The sequence below is a fragment of the Sinocyclocheilus anshuiensis genome, unplaced genomic scaffold (genome assembly GCF_001515605.1).
Source record: "Sinocyclocheilus anshuiensis isolate Anshui unplaced genomic scaffold, SAMN03320099.WGS_v1.1 scaffold1, whole genome shotgun sequence".
Classification (NCBI taxonomy): domain Eukaryota; kingdom Metazoa; phylum Chordata; class Actinopteri; order Cypriniformes; family Cyprinidae; genus Sinocyclocheilus; species Sinocyclocheilus anshuiensis.
This window is the reverse complement of record NW_015539843.1, coordinates 1,123,445-1,128,165: the sequence shown is the minus strand read 5'-3', so window position 1 is coordinate 1,128,165 and position 4,721 is coordinate 1,123,445. Positions and strand designations below refer to the sequence as shown.

The window sequence follows — 4,721 nt, the reverse complement described above, 5'->3', positions numbered from 1 at the left end:
ATGCCAATGTGCATTGGCTCGTTTAGTTTACACTCGAAGTAGATTGGTCTCTCTAAGCGAGATCCCAATTCGTCGGTCATCCGACGTGACGTCTCCGTTCCCTCCTTCAGGGAACGAGGGTTACCATACGTAACCGAGACGTTTCAGACTTCTTTATTTATGTTAGTTTCCCTGACCCTAGACCAGGGTCGTAACAAAAGTAAATAAAAATATTCTAAAAAGAACCAACTTGAGTGAGGAGGCAGCAATGGAAACATCATTCAAAAAAAAAGAAAAAGAGCAAATTTATATGATGGTCACTTTAAGGAAGTGAAATTATTCATTTTGAAAGGTAACATTTAGTAACATGAAGTAAATAAATTTTACTTCAAAATACTGTTCAAAAGTCTTTTGTGCTTACCAAGCCTGCTTTTATTTGATCAAAAATACAGTAAAAACAGCAAACTTGTGAAAAAGTGTTACAATTTAAAATAAATTATATTTTATTATATATAAAAAAAATAATTTATACCTCTGACTGCAAAACTTAATTTTCATTTTCAAGCCATTACTCAAGTCTTCAGTGTTACGTGATCCTTCAGAAATCATTCTAATATGCTGATTTGCTGCTCAAGAAACATTTGTTTTATTATGATCAATGTTTAAAACAGTTGTGCTGCTTCATATATTTGTGAGAAAAAAAACACCACATTTTTTAAAGGATTCTTTGATTAACATAAAGAACAAAAGAACAGCTTTTATTTGAAACAGAAATCTTTAATAACATTATAAATGTCTTTGCTGTTGCTTTCAATAAATTTAATGCATTTTATTAAATGCTAAAATTATTAATTTCTTAAAAAATGCACTGACTCTAAACTATCAATATAAATAAAATCCATTCTGCAGTAGCTGAATGTTGATTAAAGATTTTTGTTTACTGAAATAGTGAAAAGTGTAAACAGGTCAAGCAGCACCTGACTCTGTGAGTCAGTGAAATGGGGCTGGTGCTCTGCATTGTGTAATTCTCTGCTCCACTGAAGACAGACTGGACATTGGATTTGAAGAATGAAAGCTCACTGCACTGAAACAATAATACAGATGGCTTTTCCTTTTTCCATCCTTCAGCTGTGGATATATGTCCACTCTTTGTTGGCTTCCCTGCTCAAATGATTATTCAGAATCAGAATCAGAATCAGAATGAGCTTTATTGCCAGGTATGTTTACACATACGAGGAATTTGTTTTCGTGACAGAAGCTTCCACAGTGTAACAGAATGACAGTGACAGAACAAAAAAAACAGATAAAAAAAAAAACATTGGAACAAGTAAATAAGGAATAAAAATATACAAATCGACAATTGCATGTACAGGTACAGTATATAACAATAGACAGTTGTATGTACAGGTATATTATGTGCAAATTGGAATGTAGACTGAGTATGTGTGTTAGATAAATAAGTGTATGTGAATAAATAGTGTGTTCCACAGCTATTGTCAAGTGTTCATGAGATGGATTGCCTGAGGGAAGAAACTGTTCCTGTGTCTGGCCGTTCTGGTGCTCAGTGCTCTGTAGCATCGACCAGATGGCAACAGTTCAAAGAGGGAGTGTGCTGGATGTGAGGGGTCCAGAGTGATTTTGCCAGCCCTTTTGCTCACTCTGGATGAGTACAGTTCTTGGAGAGAAGGGAGGGTTGTACCAATGATTCGCTCAGCAGTCCGGACTACCCTCTGTAGTTTTCTGAGGTCAGATTTGGTAGCTGAGCTGAACCAGACAGTGATGGAAGTGCAGAGGACAGATTCAATGATGGCGGAGTAGAACTGTTTCAGCAGCTGTTTCAGTAGCTTTATTGATAAAGCAATCGCTGTTAGAGGACTAACAATGGGAGTCAGAACCAATCTCTTTTATTCAACACTGTGATTGGATTTGTAGGGCCTACACGGCTGTTGAGGATTTATCGAGCAGAGCACATGGCAGATATAAGAGATTCAAGAACCCTAGATTGTAGCATCGTTCAAGTCTGTAAAGACTTACTATAAAGAATTGTAAAAAAAAAATAAAAATATGAAGGAAAGAGTTCACAGTACTGCATTTAAATGTAAAAGCGTTCAAATGGGCATTCAGCTTTTCAGGTCCAGTTGTCAGTCACAGGCTGAGTGAATGAGAGTTTAACATCTGGTATTCTCACAACATTAGCTTAGTCAATCCACAATGGTGAATCAATTATGGCTGTTTCAGATAGAGAAGAGAAAGCTTTTAAGAGCTTGATTAAATGTCAACTCTGATTACTTCGCTGCTGACATATCTATTCCTGTCAAGAGTGGACATCTGATGCTGATCTGGAGAACAATCGTCTGGTGCCTCACTTAGAAGTTTTGTGCTCTTTATTTTCAGCTGGAGTGACATTGTGTTTGGTTGGGTAACAACTGTTGCTCAAAGATTCTCCTCTCCTCTATGTTTAGCAATAGACTTTAGCCTTTAGATCATCTTGAAAATGGAAAAGGTGTATTTGAATTTGTTCTGCATTTGTGTGGTTGTAACGACAGTAACATTTTCTGGGGAGAATAATGACAGAATGTTCAATTTAATGGAATATTCTGGGCTCAATACAAGTTTAGCTCAATCAACAGCATTTGTTGCATATAATGTTGATAACCACATACAGTACATAGATAGATAGATACATACATACATACATACATAATACTTTTGATGTTATTTATAATAGAGGTTATGATGAGGCACGTACAATGGAAGTAAATAGGGCCACATGGTTTTAAAATAAATAAATGAATAAGCACATACATAAATGTGTTTTAGTATAAATGTATATTAAATACAATTAGTTGAACTTAAAGAGTTTTTTGACCACTTTAATTAGGACTTTAGTAACTCTTTATATGTAGTTTCATAATTAATTCCTTCTTTGAAATATGGTTAAAGTGCACTGCTGGGTGTACTGACAATTATTAATGGTAAACTAAAATATACATGTATATGATTTCATTGGTTGATTTCATAATACATTTTTATTATGAAAAAAAAAAACTGTATTACCAAGAAAAAAAAAACTTTTCTTTTAAAGCATTTCAAAACATTTTTTTCTGTGCAACTTGACCACTAAACATGCATTTTCCCCCTGAAGCATTCAAAAATTACTTGGCACAAAATCTGAGGGGGCTTGATACTTTTGACATAAGAGGCCAAAATATATGTTTAATTATAATAAACATCAGCATCACCATAACTGTAATTTTTCATCAAACACATTAAAGTGTAACTGAATGCTTAAAATGAATCTCATGTTGCAATGCAGTGCACAAGCCACACACACAAACAAAATTGCACCGGTTGAACGTGCATCATTTTGATCAAGGTTACATTTCATTCCTCCCTCTCTGAGCTGCTCATCTGAAGTGTTTGTGGGAGATGAAAAGAGGCTGAGCTCTTTGAAGCTGATTTTCTACTCCTGCAGCTCCCGTTATCTCTGCAGCTCAGCATTCTCTGGAGTTAAGAAAAAGAAGGAGACAGAGAGAGACAGGGAGAAAGAGAGAGAAAATCTGATCTGTAATTGTAACCTATTCCTTGAACGTTTCCCCTCACTTACTTGAACCGTCATCTGACCAATAACGTTGTGATCTTAAATGAATAGTTCACCTAAAATTTAGCAATTATTAAACACATATCCTGTCATTATTTACTCAACCTCATGCTTTTACAAACCCACATGCTCTAATTGTTTCCGTGGAAGAGAAAAGGGGAATTTTTGATGTATCTTGACAGTTCTTTTCTATACAACATCAGTGATATCAGTCCTTTAAAAGAAGAAGTACACTTTTGCACACTTTAAAAAAAAAATGCATATAACGGAAATAATATACTTAATATACTAAAGTGTGGAATTCATGTAATGTTTTCAGACACTTCATTGCATTTTAGTTGCAATTAATTGAAAAAGAATAATAAATAAATAAATAAATAAATAAGTACATACATACATAAATGTTTTATAGTATAAATGTATATTAAATACAATTAGTTGAACAATTAGCTGGATGTTTTTTTATTCATTTAAGTAGCACGTAAGTCTTACATTTGAGATATTTCTATGTAATTCATATTTAGTTCTGTTGTCTTTGAAATATGGTTAAAGTATTCTGCCACATGTACTGGCAAGCATTAATTGTAAAACAAATATACTTTAATGTAATTAACATTAAAACTTTGATGTTATGTATTGAAATTGATCTGTAATTACATAACTGTAATGCAGCACTTTTTTTGCACATTTAATATGTTAACTTAAATAACACTACAGTTAAATTGTCATCAAATACTTTACATGTGGTTTAGTATGCTTGTCAACCCATCAAAATAAGTGTACTCCTTTAAAGCATGAAACATGATTATTAAACAATGTTTTAAAATGTACTTTTAAAGTAAAACTTTTCATTTGACTATTAAAAAGTGTACTCTCTACACTTAAGTGTAGAAATGGCCCTGTTAACATCAAATCTAATGCAATACATCTAGAGGCACCATATTTAATTCAAGGATTACAGCAGAGGGCAAGATTACTCAATTTCAATTTTTTTATTTTTATTTTTATTTTTTTTCCCACAAAACTATTCCATTGCTACAGAAGACTTGGAATATAGCACAAAAGTTTTATGGATGACTTTTATAACACTTTTTTTTTTTGACAGACTGTTATTGTATGGAAAATGTCTGTGTGAAGATAA

The 4,721-nt window shown here is 33.2% G+C and overlaps 1 long non-coding RNA gene across 1 annotated transcript; it reads left to right on the top strand.

Moving 5' to 3' along the window:
• Positions 1-140: 140 nt before the first annotated feature.
• LOC107684520 (uncharacterized) lies at positions 141-3,317 on the top strand. The gene is made up of 3 exons (XR_001633866.1): positions 141-199; positions 1,375-1,386; positions 3,304-3,317. It is a non-coding gene; the product is annotated as an uncharacterized LOC107684520 (long non-coding RNA).
• Positions 3,318-4,721: the final 1,404 nt, after the last annotated feature.